The sequence below is a fragment of the Aythya fuligula genome, chromosome 19, assembly GCF_009819795.1.
Source record: "Aythya fuligula isolate bAytFul2 chromosome 19, bAytFul2.pri, whole genome shotgun sequence".
Taxonomy (NCBI): domain Eukaryota; kingdom Metazoa; phylum Chordata; class Aves; order Anseriformes; family Anatidae; genus Aythya; species Aythya fuligula.
The window spans coordinates 8,274,207-8,299,750 of record NC_045577.1 but is presented as its reverse complement, the minus strand read 5'-3'; the positions used below and the strand labels follow the sequence as shown (position 1 = coordinate 8,299,750).

The 25,544-nt window shown below is 49.0% G+C and overlaps 1 protein-coding gene across 1 annotated transcript in view; it reads right to left on the bottom strand.

Annotated features, from left to right (window-relative positions):
• Positions 1 to 25,544, bottom strand: part of ASTN2 (astrotactin 2) — a 315,069-nt gene that overhangs the window by 32,351 nt on the left and 257,174 nt on the right. The window lies entirely within an intron of this gene.

Sequence of the window (25,544 nt, the reverse complement as noted above, 5' to 3'; positions counted from 1 at the left end):
AACAATAAAAAAACTGCTGAAAGACTTTTTTTTTTTGGTCTCCCGGTTTATAAAGCTTATTAAACACTTAGATCATGACCCAGCTGAAACCGAAAATGTCCCATTTATTAAGCTTTTTGGACCCGATTATCCACTGCTGTGCAAGCTGCTGGCTCCTTGCACGGGGGAAGCTGTCGGGCGGTTGGAGTCCATTGCTTTCAATTCCCATTTTACATCAGCTCAAGGTACCAGCAGTAAAAACCAAAACCCAACAGATGCCCTGGGCATGCCCTCACTCCCACAGATGGGAATCGGGGCGAGGGCTGCTGCAGCTACTGCAGTCAGCAGGGCTGGCCCCAGGTCGCTGCGCTGGGCACCTCGTGCACGTGGAAATGTCAAGACACCGCAGCGCAGAGAGGAGAAGAATTCCCCGCTCAGCACATTTCTTCCTTTCATCTTCTACAACCAAAATTAACCGAGGACTACTGAAACGGAACACAAGTCTAGTTTCTTGGTACAGACCGTAAGAAATATCCCACCGGTACACCCAGCCCGGGCCGCCTCGTTGTGCGGCCAGATTACCCAGGTAGAAGAAAAAATCCTCTCCCCTCCAGCCCCCCCAAGCCACATTTGCGTCGTCTCAAGATACACAATTCAGTAACAAATGTCCCCCTTGGCTAGAGAAAAGAGCAGCAATAAATTCTTTTCCTCCCTAAAGGAATCCAAGCCTTAATTATTCATTTTAATGCTCCCAGCACGACTTGTTCTTTCCAAACGTTTTTCAGGCAGCCCTGTCACCAGTCCCTGTAGTTTACCCTGGCTACCAGAGCCGGGGCTGTACCAAAGCCCAGGTCAATTCCGCGGGCAGGTTGGGTTGGCAGCTGTAAAATTGCTGCTTGGAAGTTGTGAGCGCTGAATGGCCTTGAGCAAGTCCCTTAGCTCTGGGTTTATGGTTTAAACAAACAAACAAAACCCTACTGCGCATTTCCAGTGCTCATTTCCATCCCTTTTCATACGACAGCGGGTTGGGCAGGGGAACTCCCTGTCCCCAGAAGTCACCGAGGACAGACACTGCCGTGACTGATGAATCACAAACACGTAACGAGAAAGCAGCACCAGATTGTGCTGCTGAACTATGGAAAGACCTTTAAGCCTCTTCAGACCTCAAGCAACCTCTCCTCTGACTGGGAAGAAACTTCATGGGGGCAGATCATCCCATGGGTGCCTGCTGTGGGCATCTCGCACCTTCCTCCAGAACTGGCCACTGTATGAAGCCGTCTAGACAGCCCCTGGGTCAAGCCCATCTGGCAGCTCCTATACCATTACTAAGGATGTTAGTGTTTGTTTCATTTTGTTGTATTTTCATTACTGCACTTTCTTCACCTCATTTCCTGCTTCGTTTGGACCTCACTCTTTGCGGGCTGGTGCCATCCATCTCCGAGCAGACGTCAGGCTGGTCCCAGGGACATTTCTCCCTGACAGCTTTGCTATTTGGAGCTGCACCGACAAGCTGAAGCTTTCCCTGCCTTCATGCAGGCAGGCAAGTGCCTCAGGGAAAGCTGGCAGGAGTTTGGGGCTGGGATGACGTGGGATGTGTCGTAAGGACCGTATGTGCGTGTGTGCTCCTGCGCTGCCGCTCCCGGTGCTTGGACACGCTCTTCACTCTAGCGTGCTGGAGAGCCAACGCTCCCCTGCTATCGGTTTGAAACGCTGTTCTGTAGCTGCAGGGTTTCAGAGAAATGTGGTTGTGTCTAGGTGAGAACTTCTGAAGCAGACTCCATCTGGAGTGAGACACCAGGGTAAAAATAATGCTTGCATCAGAGAGCGCAGGGAGGTCAGTCGCTGCCCTGCAGGGAATCTCACAAGCCAAGGATGAGAAAGTGTCAATCCCAGAGTCCTTCCCAGCAGCCTTTCCTCAGGATGTTTTTTTTTTAAAAAACATTAAAAGACAGAATAAAACCGAAAAAGCAGCTCCAAATCCATAGAGCATATTCCCAATCTCACATAGCCAAGAGGACAGAAACCAACAGCACCCACCTCCCTCTCCCAGAGCAGCCCCACAGGCCATGGGGTAACCAGAGGTCTGCAAGTTTCTGTGGGTACCTTCACAGGTCCTGTGCTATGGGCATCTTTAGAGGCTGTGAGGCAAAGCTCATGAGGGCTAACAATGTGGTGTCAACCTGGCTTAAACCAAAACCCCCGCAATAAAATCTCAACAGCGAGAGGTTGCTTTGTGTTCAGCCCTGAGCCTCTGGGGAACTTCCCTCTCTCGCTGGTCCTGCTACAGACAAACAAAAGCAAAGAGGTGGTTACAAAAATAGCAAAACAGATGCTAACAAAGGTGCTGAAAGCCAAGGCTGGCAGTATTCCTGCACCTGTGTAAGCAGCAGTAAGATTGCTGCTGGTGCCAGACTGCATGGGCTGGGGAGAGCAGATGCGGGGTCAGGTAAGGGACAGGTAAGGGACAGCCCAGGGACAAATCAAGTGCCCAGAGCCATCGGCCATCCTGCAACCAGTGCAGAGATCTGCCCTCTCGTGCTCTCCCCCAGGTGAAACAGCACACGGCAGCTTTGTTCATCTCAGACAAGAAAGTCTCTTTGTTCAGTCTGTGGTGCTCTGTGAGGAGATTTCCTAAGCTTCCCCTGGGACCAAAAATGATGTTATTCCCTAGATTTAGACTGGGGGCTTGTAGCTGGATGCAACTAAGGCAAGAGGATGGCGGACCACGAACGTAGCCCTACCAGGCAGAAGTGGTCCTGGGATGCTGCAGCAATAAAGGAACCTGCACAGATCCCTGAGGAGTGCCCAGCTGGAGAGCTCAGCTCAGCTGTGCTCACCAACAAGGTATAGGAAAAGCAGGAGAGAAGGCTTTTCATAGGGAAATAACAAAAGGCACAAGTTTACCATACAAGCAGAGACATAAAAAGGCCAAGAAGAGAGAGCTGGTTCTGTGAATACATCAATGGGGCAGGCACTCAGATGGAAACTAAATATTTAGGCTAATGGGCAGTAATGGCACAAGAAAGTAAATTGGATATGAATAGATGGTCGACTCCTGAGAAGGACAAATAACCTAACTATCTCTTAAGATGGAGTTTGATCATTTTATAAAAGGGATTATATGGATAAGTAGCTTGTGATGGAAAGCAACGGGGCTTCTCTTTCCCGTCTGGGCCTGTGTTCTCACACACCCCGCCAGCAAATATAAAGAAGGATTTCAGCCTCCCAGAGCAGCCCCGAAGCACAGACCTAGATTGCTGTAGTATCTTTGCTCGTGTTATTAAATTTCAGTAAGAATCCAAAGATTCTCTGCAGAGTAAATGATAGCTAAGTAGATCATCTCCATGGAGTAGGAGATATTTTATTGACCAGACAGCCATCTGTGTCCTTCATTAATAGTAATAAATAATTGATGTCACGCTAACTAAAGCAATAAGCTTTTACAGATATCAAGGACAAATGACCAGTTCCTGTGAGGATGCCTCACCTGTGTTCACTTCTCAGTAGCAAGAAATCCAGACCAGAGCTCAACATGGCTGTGGTAAGTGCTGCTCACAGAGCCCCAGACTACAGCCAATGGAGCAATGGGACGCGCTCTCCTAACCATACACCAAATCCCTCCCAGACTGTCTTCCCCTAATTTCCACGCCACTGCCTTCCCATGACTGGTGGGCCCCAAACCATCCGATTGCCCAGGCAGGTTTTGGAAACCAGTCTCCACTCTGCTGGTGACTGTCAGAGACACACAGCTCTCCCCGGGGGGCATTTCCCTTCGCTCGCCACCACAGCCCCGCGCTGTAGCCTCGGCCTTTTCTGCAGACAGGGCTGTGGGGTTTGGCAAACCTCCACTTTTTTTTGGTCTTGTAAACACGTATCTTACACTAATGCTACTATCATGGTGAGTCAGAGCTCTCCCTAAAACAGAGGAAAATAACAGCATGCTTGGAACTTGCCAGGGGGACTTGCTTCACCTATTTCATGAAGCTTTGAAGCCCCTGGCCCAAGGCTGCCCACCCGAAGGCACGTAGGTCAGCTCAGCGGTGATGGTTGTGGAAGAGATAATCGGGAGCCCAACCTGATGCCCGCTCTGGTGGAGGACATCCCTGAGCCAGCTGCCGGTTGGCAAGGCCACGCTGGCAATTTGCTTTCGAGGTGGCTTATTTCTAGTCCCTGGAGGCTAAGAGGGGCAGGAACAGGGACCAAGGAACAAAACCAGAGGCAGGAGGGGGCTCAGGCCCCTCGCTCACAGCATCCCGCAGTCTCAGCCTGCCTCGGTCCTTCCACCGCAATCCGTGCCAGCGCCCAGCAGTCACGGACAGCACGCAGGATGAATCACTTACCAACTATCCCACCAAAGACAACGGAGTTACAGCATCGAGCTCAACCAGACTAAACAAGAGAGCGAGGCCAAGAGACTTGGTAAGGTTAGTGGAGCAAAAGGAAGCTCTGGGACCTTCAGAGGCGTTCCCACACCTTCAGGCTGCATCCCTACATGGAGAGCAGCCTGAATGAAACCCAGGTGCTGCAAATCAAAGGGGAAGAGAAGAAGAGAGGAGACCTCTGCTGCAATTTCCTTTGGAAATTCCTAGAAAGAGCATGAAGGCGAAAGTGGAAAGGCACCAATGTCTCCTTCTTGACAGCTTCTTTACTAGACTGGATTAAACCAACCCTGCAACGTTACCAGTCACTTTCCTCTGATTGTGGTTTTCTCTCTCTGTCTTTCTCCCTTTTGCTTTTTTTCAACCTGTTTTCAATTTACTCTTGTGGCATCTCTGACTGTGACCTCATTCTGGTACTTAAGAAAAAAAAAAAAAAAGAAAAAGAGAGTGTCCTTTAGAAAAGAAATGAAAGAAATCATATTTTATTTAGCTTGGTTGGTTTTGAAGCTTTAGCAGAAGAAAGATTAACCTTTTCTGCCTAACTTAATGAAAACAAGGAGAAAGCCTGTATGGATAAATAAATATCTGTGTGGGTATGGAGCAGGCACGATCGTGTTACAGCCCCGGTGGAGCTGTAATGGGGAACAGGCGCGTTCCTGCACAGCGGCTCCCAATTCCCTATCCATTTTCAAGGAAAGAAAAACAGAGTAGAATGTCAGAGGCCCAAGTGGGCATGAACGAGGAAGCCCAGGGAAGGCAGATGGGGCCCAGTGAGGACTTCCGTCCCCGGCAGTGACCTCCGGAGCAATGCCAGCAAAGCAGATGGAAAAAGAGGCCCTACTCCACTTTGCTCTTGCCAGGTTTTGTTTCCTGAAATGAGGAAACAAATGGCATGCTGAGCCCTCCAAATTTGTCACGTTTTGGGGGTCCTCATCGCACACGCTTCTTCCTCCGGGGCTCTGCCTCTCAAGAGGGAGGCTCAAAGGAGGGCTGTGAGCAGAAGGCCTGGACCAGCTTTTGGGCCTGTGGATGGGGAGCAGGGCTGCAGGGGCTGCTCCTTCACAACAAGGCCCTACCTGGCTTGGATGTGCTCTGGGTCTGGCTCTTGGTGGGGGAAGGCAGCGATAGGTGCTTTGTCTTGGAGATGCTGGGCTGATTTAAATTAGCGTAACGTAACTTTAGGCAATGGAGCTGCTCCGATTTGCAACAGCAGATGGTCGGTCTCTCTGCCTAAGAGATCATTAAAAGCAAACTGTCCCCACTGATCCTGGTGGAAGGATGTCAAAACCTCCTTCTCTGCATGGCTTGCCAGATTATAAAAGAAATGAAAAGGCCTAGTTATTACTTAAACATTTTCTGCCAACATTGTGGGAGCACCCACGCATGCCGTCCTCCCGTGTTACATGGAGCGTGCCTAAACCCCCACGCCCAAAAAGCCTGCAGCCTCTGAAGTCATGTCTTTGTTGTGACTTCTCTCAAAGACACATCAGGAATCTCTCTGGCTGGGCACAAGTTATCTAGACTGAAATGGAAGAGCCTGTAATTAGTCTGTGAGACTTCAGGCACGGTTTGTGCGTCACTTGCTAACTCGTACGAAGGTGCAAATTATAGCACTTCTCTGAATGACTTCATCTTACCTCGGTTATGAATTTGGGGGGAACGTCTATGCTTCATACACCTATGCATTACTAGATACATTAAGAATGATGAAAGGCTCTCCTCTGAGCTTCCCAATTCCTCTGCTGATGGAAGACTGCATTTGTCTGGACTTAAGGAGCAGCATTTTAGCTGAGCTAAGAGCAAAAGTTGTGTTTCAGTGCCACAACAGGCCCTTGGATGGCTTCGCTGGTGCTCTCCTGGGCTACAACTCACTGCATGCAGAGCAACCACTTGGAACTGAAGGATGAGCTGCTACATTCTAAAAACATGATGCACAAGGCTAATCATGAGTGTATTCTTCCTTTAGGGTCATCAATAGGTCTCACTGCTCCTGTACATCTGCAGATACTGCTTACCACTGTTCTTTCACAGTCACTATCTAAGACCTTGGAAAAACTGCTTCAACTTATGTAAAAATGCATCGCCTCCTCCATCTCCCCCACGGCAGCATGCTGTTGGAGAAGAATGAGAATTAATGCATTTCATTCTGTGCTGTGAGCCCTCCAGTATTTCTCAGGGTTCACTGGGTTGCTAAGGGTCAACCACAGCCAGACACAAGCTGACTCTGCTATGCTCAGAGCCATCCAGACATGAGCCAGTTCCAATCTCAAAGCCACGTACTCACATTAGCATGGTGGAGAGTCCAACTGGATGTACGTATTCCCTGGGAGTTAGTTCTGGACTCTGCAGCATGCTGAAACAGTTACGTGATTTTGAGGCAAAGTGGGAACCCATTTGTGCTGGGAGTTGTGCAGACGCAAAGCAAAGACAACGGCTTTGTCCTCAGATACTTCTTGTCTGGGAGAAGATTCTATCTATCACCACAGATCTAGTTCCCACCCTTATTCTTGTTTTCCTTTCATTTTTAGCTTCTTTTAAATGAGAACTTTCTAAACAATGGACCAGCAGTCCAGAGTCCCCAAGGCCCATGGTCAGCAGTCTGCAAAAGATCTAGGGACTGCATGGAGCCTTACGTTCAACAAGAAGCCCACCCGCCCTGCTGCAGCCCCAGAGCCACTCTTCTACCACACAAACCAATATTTCAGATATGCCTCAGACGGACACAAAGCCTCACAACATCTCAGCATGAGCTAGCAGTGTGCCCTGGCAGCCAAGAGGGCAAACCACAATCTTGGGTTCATTCAACACAGCATAGCCAGACGGTCAAAAGAGGTGATTCTCCTGTTATATTTAGTGTTGGTGAAGCCTCACCTTGAATATGGGTGCAGTTCTGGGCTCCAAAATATGAAAAGGATATTAAGGTACTTGAAAGCATCCAGAGGAGGGCAACAAGGCTGGTAAAAGGGCTGGAAGGCAGGTCCTATGAGGACATGTGGCTTGTCTAGTCTGGAGAAAAGGAGACCTCATTTCTGTCTGTGACTCCCTGAGGAGAGGAAGGGCAGAGGGAGGCCCTGGCCTCTGCTCACTGGCTGCCAGTGACAGGATGCACGGGAACAGCACAAAGCTGCACCAGGGGAGGTCTGGACTAGATGTAAGGAAACATTTCAGTACTGTGAGGGCAGCCAAACACTGGAACAGGCTCGCTAGAGAGGTGGTTGATGCCCCATGCCTGTCAGTGTTCAAGAGGTGTATGGATAGAGCCCTTAACAATATGCTTAAACTTTTGGTTAGCCCTAAGGTGGTCAGGCAGTTGGACTGAATGATCTCCATAGGTCCCTTCCAGTGCAACTATTCCATCTTTCTCCTTTAATGCACAAAACTACTGCTGTCTCGTGGTTCCTAGGAAAAAAAGGTAAGGGTCTGTAAGCTACTGTCTGAATATGACAAATTTTGGATACAAAGACAGCACCAATGAGATGGACTCCACCAACCCAGAACACTGGGTGGTTCCGTTTGCTGCTGTGATTAAAATACCTAGCCATGAAAGGGAGCAGCTTTTGCCACGAGGCACATCAGAGGACAATCCAGGGAGCCCTCCTAAATAAAGGTCAGTGATTCTGCCCAGTCCAAGTGGGCCCTAACAATATTCCTATACCATGTCTGACACACAAACTTGCCTACCACACAGTCTTCCTAACTTGCCTTGTACATTTATGGTCTATGAAGAAAGCAGGGGACACCTGCCAAGCAGCAGGGTCTGGTCCTTTATTTCCAGCTCTACTGAGCAGTCCATTAACTTTATTTTCAATTCTTTATGACCAAAACCTCCAGAACCTTAATACCCTACAGAAACACATTGGCTGACTTGTGTCAGTTGAAGATCAAGCCTTTAGAGAGGTCTTAAGCATATATGCACATGCACACACACACTCAGCTAGATTCAAATACCAGTCCAGCAGGAGCAGCAAAGAATATTTCCTGGAAAGAAACTCAGTGTGCAATAAACCTCTACAAAGATGATTATCTTGGGTGATTTGTCAAATCATATTATTGCAAACCTATGCTGAAAAGCCATCAGCTGGTCTGTGCTTCAATTCTCCTTGCACTTTTTGGACTTGTGAGATCAGCAGATTTCTTCTTTATTGCCACTATTTCCCATCTTTTCTCCTTCCCATCCTTCCTTCTTACACTTCAGTGCTGGGGTATGGACCAAGCCACACACCAAAGTTCACTACCTGTAGTGGCAATCAATTTAAATAAACTATTATTTGTTTGGTCCTATTTATTCTAAATAGAGGCAATATGCACAGATGTTGATGTTCGCAGAGAATTAGCGCTAAGGCTCTGGACCAGTACATTCAGAAGGGTTCAGCACGCACAACTGCAGCCAGATCTGCAGCCTGTGAGCCAACGAACACTTACAGAAATTGGTCCTGATGGACAGACCTGCATGGAAGCAGACCTCTTACTTGGCCCTAATACTCACTTTTGAATATTTGAGAATGTGGGGGCAGATCCTCAGTTCATAAAATCTCCTGTAGATCCCTTGAAGTCAATGGAACAATAACAGTTTACACTAGCTGAGTTTCTGCATCCTGGCTGTGAGCTATTTGGAACAACTATGCTATAATGATTATTACAGATATTTCAGATCACTTGTCTAAGATGGATAGGAGAATACCACTGCACATGAAAATAGAGTTGGTTTGCTATGATTTCCAAGGAATTATGGACCCATATCTTGCAAACATTTACACATGTTTAGCTTTATTCATGCAAGTTGTCCCATTACACTCGTGCGCCAGATAAATTAATGGACATGTTTGCAGTACCGAGGTTAAACCCTGTGAAAACACAGTGAGTTCTAAATATTTTTGTAGATATGCTCAGTTACCTCACATTCAGGCTAGAAGGCATGCCATTTCCCCGTGCTTCTTTTCAGAACTTTCCATTTATCCAAGCAAGTATCACAGGAGAAGCCAAACATTATCATGATAAAACTCAGGAAAGAAGCAATTATCTGACCAAGCTCTGGAAAACACCCACTTGGTCAGGACTAACGTATGCAAGAGCTGACATCAGTTCTTGAACAAAGAATACCTGGGTGACTCGTGTACACGACTGCCTTAACACAGAGAATAAACCACTCACTTGCTGATTTCATCATAATAAATATCACATTTTGCTTCACAGTTTTGATTCAAGAGAAGACAAGTCAATGAAGAGGAGAACGAGCTGGGAACCTCTTGACCATGAGGTGTCTACTTCAGCAGCACTATCACTGTATCAGCAATCACTCCATCTTTTCCATTACAACCACAAGGACAGGATCTACTGCATCGCTGCACGCTCCCACTGCTCACAAGGACAACATATAAACTCTTATTTCTTAAATTGAGTTGATTTTGTTTTCTTGAGGACAAAACATATGTCAACAAGGCTCTTGACACTCAGAGACCTCAATGCCCTTCACAAAGGCCATGAATACTTCTGACAATGTGGCAGCATTTACATTCCTTGGCCAAGCTATGAGCTCTGTTACCACATGCACCTGCACTGCAGAAAGCTGCAGGGAGAAGCAGCAGTCAAAGGAGCCAGAACGCAAAGAAAGGAAATTACTTTTTCATGACAGCAGGCAAAAGGCAGGTTTGGGGCAGGAGCCCAGGCCCCCAGTCCAGATCTCTAACCTCTAATATCTGGCTTTCATCTCTGAAAGACTATTAACCTCTTTGTATTAGTAAGCAGAACCCAGGCTCTGAGGATATCTGCAACAAGCACACAGCAGGACACTGGCACAGAAGGCAGGACTTCTGCTCTGAATTTTAAGTCCCAATTCCTAGAAACCAAGACAAATCAATCTTGGCATCCACAGGAGCGGGGAGCTGCTTTTAGCCAGGACAGCTCTGACGGGCGATGTCCATGAGGACCCATCTCACCGATGGCCTGCCGTGGTGGGAGAAGCTGTTTGAGTGCCCCGTGCCCTTGGCAAAGGCAGGAACCTGGGCACGCTCCCCACCCCCAGATCTCCGATTGCTCTAGGATGGTTAGCTGGAGACACGTCATCACCAGCAACTGCGCAATGTCTTTCAACTCAGACGACAAAAGACAGATTCTCTGAATAAGCAGAGCAGGATTAAGCCAAGTGGTAAATGGATTCCAGGGCTGTTGCAGGATCTGTGCTGATGAGGGAAGCCAGTGCCAGGTAGCCAACCCGGAGTTCGTAAGGGGAGGTTATCACTTCCCTCTTTTCTTCAAAACCCTAAATAGAACCCAAACATCGCTTGGGCCATGTTAGGAAGATAAGGTGAGTCTCTCCCATCCCTTGCACAGCCTGAAATAGAAGCCCCACTACTCCCTATCCTGACCATCAGGCGTAGGATGCTGACATTTAGCAGTAGGGAAAATTACCCAAACAACGAACCCTCTCTGTCTCTCTTTCCCCCTCCCTTCCCCTGATCTCCTGGAAAATGTTCATAAAGTGAAGTGGAAAAAAAAAAAAAAGAACCACAAAAAAACAAAACCCAAAACACACCACAACACCCAAAGCCCAACGACCAAAGCCCAACCCTCCTAAGGCTGTGGAAATAACAAGTAGAGGAGAGCAGTGAGTCAGGCTCTGCTCCCTGCGCAGGGGCCACCAGTCCTGAAGGCCGAGATGATTCACCGAGGCAAGATCTAGAAGGTAGAAGAGACCAAACAAAGGGTGGGGAAAGAAAGCTGTGTCCAAGGAGGGGAGGAAATAAGAAATGAAACGGTTCCGGGTTGCATGCACCTTGCTCTTCATCAAACAGCGCTCAGCTGGAACTGACTCAAGATGATTCACTTGATAATGGCAAAATTATTACTCTGGTGCTTTGTCCAGCTTTTCCTTAAGAGGAGGGTGACAAAACATCTGCAAGGCTTCAATCCATCCCCATTCCCTGCTCCTCCCTCTCATCTTCCCCTGCCTGAGATGCTCAGCGGAGCCTCACCTCCCTTCTGCCTCTGCTTCCGCTGGCCTTTCCTGCACCCATTCCCTCGAACTGCAGCAGCATTTTGGGATTCTGTTTTCCCCATAAAAGATGCCTTCAAGGAGATGAGAAAAGCAGGGCCCGCTTAGGAGCACGGCATGCCATGGGGAGGCCCTCCTGGATGCCACTGGCACAGAAAGCACATTGTCTGTCACAAGAGATGGAGAGGAGGATGAGGCTCAGACGCCTAAGGACAACTCTGCCTGCCAGAACTTTCTCCTGCTATTCCTCCGTCCATCCTTCCTCCTCAGCTGTACCCCCTCCTTTTATCTGGTAACCATAAAAATTCAATGACAAAAAACTTGCTCTGAAAAAAAAAAACTAAATAAATAAAAAAAAAATCCTCCCTCTCAAGTTCACAATGAGAGCTGTAAAACTTTTTCAGCTTGGAAAATTCTCCCGGTCAGTTTTTCCTACTGTTTAATCCCCGCTTTGAGTTACACAGAATGAGTAAACACATTTTATAAGGTTCTAATTCATACCTAACCCATACAGTTTATAGCTTAACATAGTAAAATATACACACACACACACTTTTTATACATGTATATATATACACGCTCACACACATGTATAAAACAGCCTTGGTCCCACTCCCGTGAGCCTCCCAGCAGCAGGTCTGATTGCTCCGACATGTGCTTTGCTATGAAAGGAGCCTGGCATGCTTAGGTGTGAGTTAGCTGGCCTGGGGAGCAGTTTCCGCTCCAGATTCCTGCAACCTCCTTTGTAATAAATAATTAGTCAGTCTCGTTAACAGAGCAGCGGGATCCACTGCTCCGTCCTTGGAGGGCTAAGGCACGCCACCACGTGGCATCCCAGGAAGGATTTTTGTCCTCTTTCTGCTCAGCAAGCACCTGGAGTGAAGCCCCATGGCTGGCCTGCAGCTGGAGGCGGTGCAGAGCATCCTCCACCTTTGCATGGGACCACCGAGGCTGGCCAAAATGTGCTGTGGATGTGTTAACACCACGGGGCTTCCTGAACCTCAGCCTCCCACTGCAGGACCAGCCACCATCTCGTGCCTTCATCTCCCCAGAGGCAGAGCTGAACGATTTCCCTGGCTAGACCCAGGCTGCACTCTGGGTCTCTCAGGTTCTTCAGCCTTTTAACCCAGTGTAGGCAGGCGAGATGGGGGCCCTTTGACCTGTACTTCTTAGCTAATTCCACCCAGGAAAAACACACCACCTGGCACAAAGAGCTTGTGGGATGACAGCAAACCCCAGCAGCCCGCAGGGAGGTCTCGCTTACCATGTCTGATGGGAGCCGGCACAGCTCCGGTGCTCCCAAGCATCCCCCAGGGTGAGTAGCTGTGCACGTCAGACCAGGAAACTCAGCATCAGCATTCCCAACCTCTGCACATGGGGAGCTTTTAAACATTCAGAGCTGCCTGCCAATGGCTCTGTAACTTGGCTGTAAGCTGAAGGCAGGGGATCTTTACTACTGTTGACTGAAGAACTGCCTCTACCACTGCTGTGAAGAAGGTGGCTCCTCTTGAGCTTTTGTGTTTTGGGTTTTTCTGCACTTTTCTCCCAGCAGCTTGCTATTAAACTAAACTGAGCATCTTGTACAGCCCAATGCTTCTGTCACAGAGAATAACCACATGTGCTTGAAATGCCATTTCTGCTGTACTTCTGCAAGACCACACCAAGAGACCATTTCCTCAAAGGAGAGAGAAATCCAGACAGACCCAGAGAGAAAGGTGTCAGTGGCACAGCCAAGGTCCCTGATAAACAGCAGCTCTGCTGATAAGGCAATTTGAATGAAGCAATTTGTGCCAGCTGGCAATCTGGCTCAAAATCATGCTTGGTGCCCTTCAGCTTTACTCAGCATGAACACAAGAAGGCACCAACAACACCCAGAAAACATCCCTGACGCTGGATTTTGTGGTTCTCCAGAAAAACCTTTTCAGAGCATCTGTTTGATTCACAGGATCTGCTGTCCCGAGCCCCATGGGTTCCCTTGATGGGCTCTCCTCTCCCAGAGGGCATCCAATTAACCAGCAGAGAAATCAGTGACAATTAACTTGCTGTCATTTCCCGACTCACCGTCATACCTGCCACCACCTTGTTATTCCTTGTCCCTGCTTGTTTAACCCAGTCCCTCTTCTATTCAGAAACCAAAGAAAAACCAGGAACAAATGCAACCGTGACCAAAAGGCTGGGACCAGCTGGGAAGCTGTGTTCCAACAACACAACTGCCTGTCTTGGCCTCCTCGACTTTCTCTTCTCACCTTCCAGCACAGCCTCTGCTGTCAGTACACCAAAACCCAGCAAGCCATGCAGAGGTTACCCTTGAAGTCACACCTTTAAGTCAGGGTGCCCTGCACCCTCTATGTCCTCGAGCAGCCTCGCACAAGGCTCACGTCCTGGTTTGCCTCCAGCGACCACGCTCTGGGGCTCTGCTAGCGGGGATGGCTGTGGCTGGCTGCACCCAGGTGAGCTAACGCTGCTGCCACCCCTGCTGTTGTTTCTCCTTAGTCTTTCTGGCTGTCAGAACCAAGGCTTCATTTTTTTTCAAGTGCAGAGATTGGCCGAAAGACTTGGACTATTCTGGGAGCTTTTTTTGCTAGATGGTCCTTCCAAGGGTGCAGAAAAACACTCCGGGTCCTCAAGGTGAAATCCTCACCATAATTCAAGCCCATTCTGGCTGCCTCTGTGACAGCTTGTCACTTGAAGGCGAAGACAAAAGCCATTGTTCAAGCTAGTGGCTTGAAGTTGCTTCCAGCCACACAAAATAGGAGATGTGGGCTTCAGGCCCCATAATGCCATTTTCATTTTCCTCTGAGAAAATAAAACAAATGTTTATTTCCTGAAAGCTCTGGTCTGAGAAAGGGCAAAACTTTCCTCCAGGAGCCAGGTGGCTGGAAAGGGATGGCAGAGGCAAATATTTGCTGAATTTGTCAATGAGCTCTTATTCCATTTTTCTTATTAATATTTATTTAGACATAATGTGAGGGGAAACCTGCTCAGACCACAGCAATGTGGGAGATTGCACTGTTATTCTCCTCATGCCAGCTTCTGGCAGGGAGGGGGGGAGGAAGGAAAAACAGAGAAAAAGCGAGAGTGTCAGGGAGTTCACAAGCAATTTAGAGAAAGTCATGGGCTTTTGTGTTGACTTAGCAGAAGACAGGATGCCCTGAGAAAGTCAATGCATCTCCAGACCACGTGGTAGGGCAAAGAGGTTGAAGAGCTCAGCCTTCCATGCTGATACTCAAGGCACAGGTGTAGCTTCGAGAGAGAAAATGATCTCATTATAGATCTTTTTTTTTTTTTCCTTTCTCAGGAAGGAATCATTAATGACACAGAGACAAGCAGAATAAACTGCAAAGCCAGGTTTAGTAAATTGTGTGAGACAAACCTTATATATTTCTTCAGTGAGACAGTTCATTCCCCAGACACAAGAAGTGTGGCATGATCTAATTTATCTGGGTATCAAGAGGCACTAGCCATGACATGACATGGGTAGTTATTAGGTAAGCTTGGAAAGATGGGAATTAACAGAAGAGTTATGCAGCAGGTAAGGAACTGAGTAGTGGGCAAATGAAAACAGGCTCTGCTGGAACGAGAGTGATGGGAACTGAGTTATAATGAGCAGAAGTTCCTCAATGATCAGGCTTGTAATCAATCTTATTTCTCACTGGAAATACAACAGTGGTTTTAGCACCGATGAAGTGGAACACATTATTGGTGCACAAGAGATCAGAGTATCAGCCGAGAGAAATTGAAAGATCTTGAGAACTACAATAATACAAGTGGAATGAATGTTAAAATTTAAAAATGCAAATTAGCTTGAAGATGGATGTTAGGACCGTTCTTTTGTTACCAGGAAGCTCTTCACATAGAAGCAAAGGAGGAGAAACACTTGGATGCAGTGGCTGATCACAACACAACCACGTGTTATCTCTGGCTGAGAGCTGGGAAAAAGGAAAGTTTTGGATCCATTTAGCAAGCATCTTCCAGATGAAATAAAGAATAAAATCATTTGGTAGCAAAAGGCTGACTGTGGTGGCCCAGGACCTGCACTGCAGAGAGAGGCTCACAGAGCCCCCAGCCCCAGCTCCTCTACAAAGCAGGGCCAACTTCAAAGCCAGCACAGGTTGCTCAGGGCTTTATCCAGGTGAGGTCTGAAAACCTCCGGTTTCTCCTCCAAGACTGCCACAGAGCTGGTGTACAACTGATCCATGTCTGCTAGCAGAAACCTCATCTGACAGCGGAGTCCAAGAGGAAAGCCTTGGATGCATTTCCACGGGGCTCCAAAGCCCCAGCCCTGCTGGTTTCCCAGACTGGTCGGGAGGTGCGTGGCTGTAATCGTGTCCCCTGTTGCCCTCCACTGGATAGAAGGAGAATGCCACACTGCTGTGTCACGTCTGGGGACAGCACATCCTAGAAGCGTCTCCTCTTTCAGCTCGGGTAATAGTCTGTGCTCTGGGAATAGAGCAGCTGAATTCGAGCTCTGTTTTTGCTCTGACTGTGTCTCGTGTAGCAACAGCTGGGGGACATAGGTTTGCTCAAACCACAGCCAGACGATTGGAAATAAAAACGATATTCATATATTAATTAACATCTGCTTACTTGTCTAATTACATGATACAATGCGCATGAGTTTTTTGTTCCCTTCATATTTTATGCATTGAATGAAAACTAAACAAATGTTGCAAAAGCAACACTGCAAAAGCAAAAAAACAAACACTGCCCAAGTTTGCACTTATAACACTTACTGACACATCAGCCTAATTAGCATGTAAAGAAGGACATGACTAAACCATGACGATGAAGATGGTGGTGACACCCAGCTGGAATTAGCGTGCTGCCTGATCGAACCTGGCCATTTTTCATTAAACTAGGCTTCCCTTTAAACATATTCTTAAAATAATACATGTAATAATAAATAAAAACAAAGTCATAATTTGTTAAACTGAGCAGTTCAGGCCCCGATTTAGCAAGTTATTACTTACTTATTTCCAAAAGCCACTTTTAATGTAAACTGGGCCTAACAACATAGCAGGACTGTAACGCACCATCCCAAAGGAACCGAGCTGATGTCACCCTGCGTGTGGAACACATTTGACAGCCTCTGATGTTTTCTGCCACACTTTGGGGAAGAAAATACAGATGAAGAGAGGTGGGAAAGAAAGATTAATTGGGAGAAGTCAGCACTCAGGTTGTCTGTCGGTAGCACATTATCCTGCATGAGCATGTGTGGCCGTCCCCACGCGGGTGGCTGACAGCACGCCTTGTGGCCACCAGGGAGGTGACACAGGACACTGTGCAGGAGTGACAGCCCCAGGCTCACAAACTCCTCCCAGCAATACCAATGGAGTGAGAGGAGTCTCAGGGCTCAGAGAGGTGGAGTTTTACACGGTTTCTAGAAGCAGGGCTCCACAGCACTTGTCCCCACAGTGCCTGCCCTGCTCTGCTGCCTCCTCGGCCTCCAGCCATTACCAAAAACATGGCTCTGTTTTATGCTGATGGCATGAGGGGAACAAAAAGCAACTGCTCTCCACTGAGTGAACTGGTGCTGACGCTAGAAGCTTCTCTCCAGCACAGCACGTGTATGGGTACAACCAGGACTTGCATCTCAGATGTGAGCTCCAAAGGGTTAATGCCATTAGCTAGCATCTGGCGTCAACCTGAGTTTTCTAAGAGGGATCAGAGAGGATTTCTCTCCTTGTTCAAGCCATCCATCCATCATGCTGACCACCCCGGCCACACACAGACTGGTGATGGCGAGGTGCGGCCTCGCTCACCTCCCTGCAGCACCTCGAGGTGCCGGGGCAGGTCCCGCCACAAGCAGTGCCTTCATGGTTAGCTCACGGGCTCCCATCACACAGCACAGACATTTCTATCCCTCTGAAGGAGGGCAGATCCTCTTCTGTGCCCGTGGTCAGCCCCTGAGCACCCTGAGCTCAGCTGTGTGGGCCCTGAAGCCCACGCCGGCCCGACCCGGCGCTCTCCATTGACGGCCCGTATGATCGGCTCCTGCAACGCCGCTAAACTGGAAGCATTTGGGCTGAAATTTTCCACACTGGGTATCTGCCTCAGGCTGAATTTTTTTTGGAAAGTTTCGGATAAAACAAGTCCAGGCAATTCCAAGAAGGCAGCTCGGGAAAAATATAGTCTTCCTTATGTTAAGAAAAAAAAAAAAATAAAAGACAAAAAAACAAACCAACTTACAAATTCGGTCACAAAGCCCCAGTGGCCCTGTTGTTCAGCGCAAGGACTGGGCATCTGGCAGGCCAGCCAGTGCATTAAGGACATGGCTTTGTCACCCAGCAGAAATCATATTCAAACTGGCGATGTGACAAGGCCCTGTCACTGCCCAGCCTGCTCTCACAGAGAGGCAGCTCAGCTTCTCCTGGTTTCCCTGAGATGCCCCAGCCCCTCACAGCTCTAGCACCGGATCATGCCATGGTCACATCCCTCCCAAAGGGCAAGTGAGCGTGTCCCAGCCAAAAGGCTCCTCTGCTCCTTGCTCAGGGATGAAAAAACATTGCTGACTGCTCCCCAGATGCTCGGGAGAGGCAACCAATGCATTAATCATGACTGCAGTCAAGGCACAGCGAGGGCAGAGGGCCACGCAGGGGCTGCAGATGATGCTGGCACTCGAAGGGGGCACTGCTAGAACACCACAGCCACCTTGCTGCGTGGAGAAGTGCCTGAACAAAAGGACTTCACTCACCTCCTGCTGAAACATGCTGGGGGGCTCCAGAGATTTCTGTGGGGCAGCTTATAATGGAAAAACAGATAGAAGGAAACAATACAACCCAGCAACAAAGCTATATAGAAGCTTCTTGGCTCATTATGACCTATTCTGGGTAAGGAGGCCTGCTGCCCTGCTCGTTTCAGTGCTCTGGGGTTTCTCTTCTATTAATTTATTGAATCACAAATGGCAACAGGCACCACGCGCTGCTGCTGGCTGGGCAGGTAACCCATGTTGGCATGGTGTGTGAGCAGAAAGCTGGGCACACATCGGCTGCCAGGCAAATCCCTTCAGCTGGCTTTATGTCCCTTCAGCCTCTCCAAGGCAGGCATCTGGCTGGGTTCTTCCTTCAGTCAGCAGGAAGGTCAAGGTATCTCCTGATGGTGATTCCTCACACCCAGAGAGGGTTGATGAAGACGAGTGAGAAGGATTTCCACAGAGGAAACCTGTGCAGCTCTACTGCCTACTGCGTGGTTTTGGACGTGCAAGGGACATGGTTTATTGACAGGACTTGGTGGTCTTGAAGGTATTTTCCAATGTAAATGAATGCATGACTCTGCAGGTCAGCAGATGAAGTTAATGAGATAACATGTCCAGGCCTACAGATACAGCCAATTTATCGTTGAAACAACCAGACTCATATCTAGACTATTCTACAGTATACATGGTAAAGTGCAACTGAAATATGGATGGAGACTGAACTTCAGGAAGGGGGAGTGTGAGACACCATCCCAGATCCACGTTTCCAGCCAAGTCGTTTCAATTAGACTGGACACAATTGCAGCCAGCACAACCCATCAGCGCCACATGGACATTGGTATGTGGTGGTAACTGGGTGCTGGCACCCACGGGCTAGGAGCTCATTGCCCTGGCTGTGGGCACCAACTAGGCTGGAAAGCCCACTATTGGTCCTTGAGCAACACTTCAGGGCTGTGTGCATCATCTATACCTTCTCCAAATGGGAATAACAACAATACTCAGTCCCAGAGATGGTGAGAAAATAATTCATCAAGTACTATAAAATAATGATGGAATAATATCTCCTTCACCAGCATCAGGAAACGTGTTGGGACGAAGAACAGAAAAAAAAAGCCGGCACTGCCTCAGCTTTGCTGTCTGACCAACGCCCTGAGGAGACAACTGTCATGTGAAACTCCTGCAAGGATGGCGCAACTGGTTGCATGTCAGGGGGCTTGGGAAGGGGTGATGGGAGCTGGCAGGGTGGGCAGCTGCTCAAAGGAAACCACAAAGGACTGACCAAGCACTTGAAGGATTCCACGCATACCTCCCAGATACGCCTGCCGGTGCGGTTACAAAATCCCTGCCCGACACTTGGGGTGGCGGCATGCTGTTGAAAAAAATAGGGGGAGGAAAGGAAGAAAAAAGGGAAAAACAAAACCCCAAACAACGGTTCATGGGACACACAGAGGGCTGCGAGTCCTACGCTTTAACGAGACGCCACAGGCAGCGCTGCCTTGGAATTTGGGCTATGCTTGCGGTCCGTGGGGCGACTTGCTGAAGCCTTTGGTCACATTAAGCAACATTACATGATAATGCTGCAGCACTTTCAGGCTGAGGGAGAAGGAAAACAAAACAGATGACTCTGGATGGAAAGGCATTGCTGTAAACCTGGGAGGGAGAAGAACATTCCTTTGGATACTTTTTTTGGCTGGTTGTGTCCTCCCCTCCCCGCCTCCCACCTCTCTCCTCCTCCCCCTCCCCTTGGAGAATTTGTGACAGCAAGGGTTTTGTTGTTGTTCTATTATTATTTTTTTTACTAACATTTCCATATTAAATAGAAAGGAAGAGTGTGAAAGGCCATGCAGAGTGGTGGCAGCTAGACAGTGGAATCTGTAACTGAAGGGTGGAGCGCGAGCACTGGAGAGGTGCCGGTTATTTATAGGGTATGAGTGAACACAAAAAATGTCTGGCCCCTTTAAGGCCCCTTAATCCAAACAACCAATGGAAAGAAAAAAATGGGAAAAAAAGAGCGGAAAGAAAGAAAATAAAACAAAACAAGGAGAAAAGGCATCTCTGCACCAGACTGCGAAGCATGAAGGAGGATGGGGCAATGGCGCGGCACAACAAACACGACCCCTGACCAGACCTGAGCCTGGTGTCCTCCGGGAGCCACAGCCTCAGCAAGGAGACCACGGGCAGCCCCAGGCACAGCTGCCTCTCGGGTGGGACAAGGAGGCTGTTTTGAGCATGAGAAGAGAAGTTCAAGGAAATTAAGAAGGAGAAACTGAGCACGTCAGGAGCATGGGCCAGAAATTCACTCTCTTTGGTCTCCATTAGAGCAACCGGGGATCTTTGCATGCCAAGCCGAGCAGAAGAGCCTGGGAGATGCGGCTGCTTACTGCCCTCACTCTTGCCTTGGGATGCATAAGCTGGAAGGTCATTGCTGAGGCACAAATGCTCCTTCCTCTTTGCTTAAGGCTGCTGAAGTCTTGGCAAGAGCCCCGTGCCTGATTGCAGGCATTGCACTGTGAGAAAAATGGGGCTGCAAGGAAAGCACGGTCTGACCAGAGCAGAACAAATGGCCATGGTCCAGTGCAACCTGCAAAGAGATACTGAAAGGACAGTGGTTGTTTAGGCTAGAGAGGAGAAGACCAAAGATATTAAAATAGTCTTCAAATATTTAATATGTTGTACCAAAGAAGAAAAGGGTAAACTGTTCTCCAAGTCCACTGGACAAGAAGAAGTGGGATTACTCTTCAGCAAAAGGAAGGACAAAGCTTTCTTGTGGCCCGGTATTTCAGCGCAGGTGTGGATGCTCTGGGAAGGCCCTTGTCAGGGCTGGTGTAAGCAGGGTTACTCTGCTCTGTCCCTGGAAGATCATGCCTTCCAGCCCTTTCTAGGACTTTCCTAGGAGTCCTGATTGATTTTAGCTCAGCTGAGCAGTGTTTTCCCTCTACAAGATCTCCTTCCTGAAGAGGAAAGAGAGGAACGTCAGTGCAAAGAGGTGCCACACAAAGTCACAGCAGTTCTGTGCTCTAAGCAAAGCTCCTTTTTGCTTTCTTTCCAGAAGAAATGCATGAAGTTATGCCTATCTCTTCTAAGCAGACATAAGGGAATTGTGAAGAGGTCCTGGAAGACACTCAGCACTTAGGTGATTTAGTGCACAACAAAGTGGATAAGTCATCAACTTCAATGAATACACACCTGGAACCAGAGAAACCGAAGACAGACAATTCTTTGGACAGAGAGGGGTTGGTAAAGAGATTCAAGAACTCGAGTGGATGACAATGACACTAAATCCTCAGGTCTTTTCACAACCCCTGCTCTTATTCCCTAGGATCCTGTTGAACCCATGAGCCTTCACTAATAGGTTTCATTCTTCTCTGCCAGTATCAAATAACAAATGTCAGATCTCATATGGGAACCACTAACAACATCAAAATAAGATTTATATGGAAAGACGAAGTTCAAAAGAACAGTTACAAAATGCAGAAAGGTTTTGTTTGTACCCAGTCACACACAAATAAAATCAAAATCAAAACACCGCTGTTCAGGACTGGGCTCACTGTCACCCATGACCTTCTCCCACCATCATTGCAATTTTGAATGCTGGACGCTGGCTACAAATTAATTTGCTGAAACTGAGGAAAATGCTTCCCTGATGTGTAAACAAGAAAAGGCTAAACATGCATTAGCTAATCCCAGACTTCAGCTGATTGCTTTTGGTTCAAACTCTATGCTAATACTCCCTCTAGCTTTCCTTTCTCCAAAGAGAAGGGCTCCAAAGCTCTATATCTGCTCCTCACCTTCCAACCCTGTGAGAAGGACAACAGCGTTATAATGGCAAAATCCTTGAGCGCCAGCTGGTGATGCTGGCTTAGTTGAGTGCCAGCTGGTGATGCTGGTTTAGTTTTTCCGGTGACCACAGAGAAGCCGAAGGCATCTCAGATGTGGAAAAACGGATGCATGGAGAGGTAACAAGACTTGGCCGCAGAAGGGAAAGGCAGATCCTCAAGAGGCATAAATCATTCTAGCTCTTCTGATGTCAGCACCCCAGGGAGGTCGGGCCAGCGTCGAGCGGAGCAGCAAGGAAGAGGAGGGCTGAGCCTCTTCCTGCTTGTCACAATGCGAGTCCAGGAAAGTCGGACCCCAGCTCTCCTCCTGCTCTGGACTTCTGCCACCATCTCATCCTGCTCAGAGAATCTGTCAGCACACCTCAACCCTCGAAAACTGGGGCTCGAGCCAAGGCCCTCAAAAGGGAGCAAAGGAAGGATGGGAGACGGAGTCCAAAAGTGTCTTTCCGCTCTAAAGGTGAGCCCTTTGGAACGAGTTGGAGTCACATTGGCTCTGCCTGGGGACGGCCTGCCAGTGGCTGTTTGATATGTGGAGTGAACGAAAACGTTACCCCCACGCGATGATGTTCCAGCACCTTTCAGCACCAACTTGCCTTTTCCTTTATCTTTTTTTGTTTTAAACACAGACTCTCGGGAAAGCAACTTAACAGACCAAGCTGCAAAGCAGAGACAGAATAGAATTGTCTTTTTTTTGGCTTCCAATACAAGAATGCAAAGCATTGTCTCTCTGGGAGGAGAATTAAGTATGGGCAAGTGTTTTGGCAAGAGAGCCACAGAGGAGAATGGAAGGCGAGGATGAGGCGGGGGAAGAGGAGGGGAGGGAGGGCTGGGGGTCAGATGGATGGTTTGGTCTTTTATAAATCTTGGATGGGGAAGAGGCACACAGATGGCTTTGTGTTTTAAAATTATTCTAATAAATCAACTCCATAATCATAATCAAAATGCCCTTGTCTCTCTCTTCCCCCTCTTCCATGTATCACAGCTGAGCAACAAGGCTGGAGCGTGTGTCTGCAGAGGGAATGGCGAGCGCTCAGGACAAAAACAGACCGCGGCGAAAGAGCGAGGGGAAGCCTGCGAGGCGAGCGTGCAAACGTGCGTGCACGCGTGACCACAGCGGGGTGCGGGAGCCACCACAAACACCTCGTGACAGCAGTGTGGGAGCGAACAAATGGCACGAGCAGGGAGGGAAAGGGCACGGGGGGCTCTGCAGCATGCAGTGGGTGAACCGTTTTGGGGTGAGGGCAGGCACGTCCTGCAGGAGGGGACCACGTCAAGGCAGGAACGTGCAAACGCGTGCAGGAAGAAGGTCCGAGCGTGAGAGCGAGCAGGCAACTATCTGCAAAGAGAGGAGCTATCCTGATGGCGGGGGAAGGAATGGGAAAAGGCAAGGTCTCGTCTCTCCCAGGCGGGAGCGGACGTGCTGGGGAGGAATGCTGCGTCCCCGTTCCAGTGCTCGCTCTTGGCTGCGAGGAAGGTGCAGCCTCTCCTCCTCCAGCAGGAGCCACCGGGCCTGGTCCGCGGGGGGAGCAGAGGCTCCCGCTGTCCGGGTTTTCCATTCGGAGCTCCACGTGGCACAAAATCCCATCGGTTTCCCTGCCAGAGGGAGCCAGGTGGAGAGAACAATAAAAAGCAGAAGGCGCGGGGTGGGGCGGGATGGTCCAGAGCGGATGCAGAGGATGGAATTAATCAGCTGTCCGGGAGGAATATTAGAGCTCTTCGGCTTGTCGTCAACGCCTTCTCCTCCTTCCCAAAGACAGACACAATGAGAGACCAAGGAACATTTCCTATTGTTACAGGGGATTTGTCCACAAGGTCCAGCCCCATGTGGAAGTCATTACCGGCTGGGAGTGGTAGGTATCTTGCACAGAACATGCAGCTAGATGGGATGGGGGAGGGCAATGGGGAAAAAGTTGAGAGACCAGAGATGATGTGTCCCTGTCTACTTGATTTAGGCATCTCGAGGGAGACTGTCACCATAGCAGCCCAGCTCCCAGTCCAGGGATCGCTGTGGGCTGAGGTACGAAGTGTTTTGCTTAATATCACCCCTTTGACTGAGCCAAAGTCCTGAGCACTCCTACGAGAAGCCATCAAGGGTAGCTCCGCGCCAACAGGAACGGGTCATGAATTTCACTGCTGCTACCGAACAGGGAAGGGAGGGACAGTTACGTCAAGGTTTTCTTTTCCCTGCCTCCAACCCTCCCTAGATAGAAAACTGAAGAGTGGCTGCAGCAACAGCTGTACGAAGCACGAGGTGAAGAGCTGACCACTGCCCACCTGCACGTCCTCCCGCTCCAGCAGAACTTGGCCTTCAAGATCATCCGTGGAAGAACGTAATTATCCGTGGGTGAGAGCCCAGGACTGAGTGATCAGAGAGAATCAACACCTCCGAGCTCCCGCGGGGAAGCAGATCCTTTTAGACACATGTTACATCTAAGCCCGGTCGTTTCACGCTAAATCATCCTTAAGTCAGCAGCATCTCCAGCAGTGGTGATGTCAGCGCCCTCAGGACAGCCGGCCTCGCGCACGGAGGAAAGGGGCACCTCGGAAATCAGTGGGAAATCAACATCTAGGTAAAACGCAGCTCTCCCCAGGCCTCCCAAATCCACTCCCAACTTCCCCAGCCGTGAAGGAGTGGATAGAAGCAAAGTCAGCTGTGGGAACTGGGGGTTAAAGTAATCAGATTAAGCCTGGCTTGGCCACTTGGTCCGACAGGAACCACATAATGCATCCAAGGAGAACTGAGGGGCCAGGGGAGCAAGCGGTGGGCAACAGGCAGCTGGCCTGCCTGCTAAATGCCACCCACTGATCTGGCATCTTTGGCACAGAAATATTTCTCCCAGAGATCTCAAAGCACATCAAATGAGCAACTTTTAGGTTCCCAGGAAGCGGAGGTGCCACTTTTACCCAGACGACATTTGGAGCATGCGTACAACTCCTTTAACTGCTTGCCACTCTTGAACCAGCCTCTCCAAAACCACTCAACGTATAAATACACAAATGAGAAGCAATATCAACACTGAAAGGTGCCTTATCACTACTCTAAGCAGTTGCCTTCCACCTGGCGAGTTTTCTCTTTCACACAGCGGGCTTTTGTTAGGTTTCCACAAGGGTAGTGACAGAGGTGACCCGTGGGCTGTGCCAGGGGGTCCACCTCCAGGAGATGCCATACCCCAAACCCAGCTTCATGCAACTGCCTTCAGAAAACTGCAATATCTAAGGGGCAAGGCTTTGGGAGGGAAAGGAGGGCAGGCACATAGCCAAGGGGATTCTGGCAACATGGTGGGACAGGCAGCATCTCCTGGTTTTTTCAGAAGCTCCATGAGCATCAAGCACAACTACCACACTTGCAGAAGGGCACACACAGCTGTTTCAGACCACACGTCCCCAAACAGTGCTGGGGGAGCAGAAAACCATCACCGTATGGGATGACCACGAGAAACAAGGACTCTCTGCCACCCCAATAAATTGTAGGACAGCAGCCTCCCAAAAGCCCTTTTTTTTGCACTGGTGATTAAGCAGATTTCTCCAGCCTCCTGCCCTTGCTGCAGGGCCCAACCCACACCACACCATTTCTTGCCTGCCTTGAGTTCAGCGCACAAAGAAGCCCTTACAAAAATCAAGCCCAAGCACAGTGGTATGATGCTGTGCTCTGTTTTCTTAAAAAT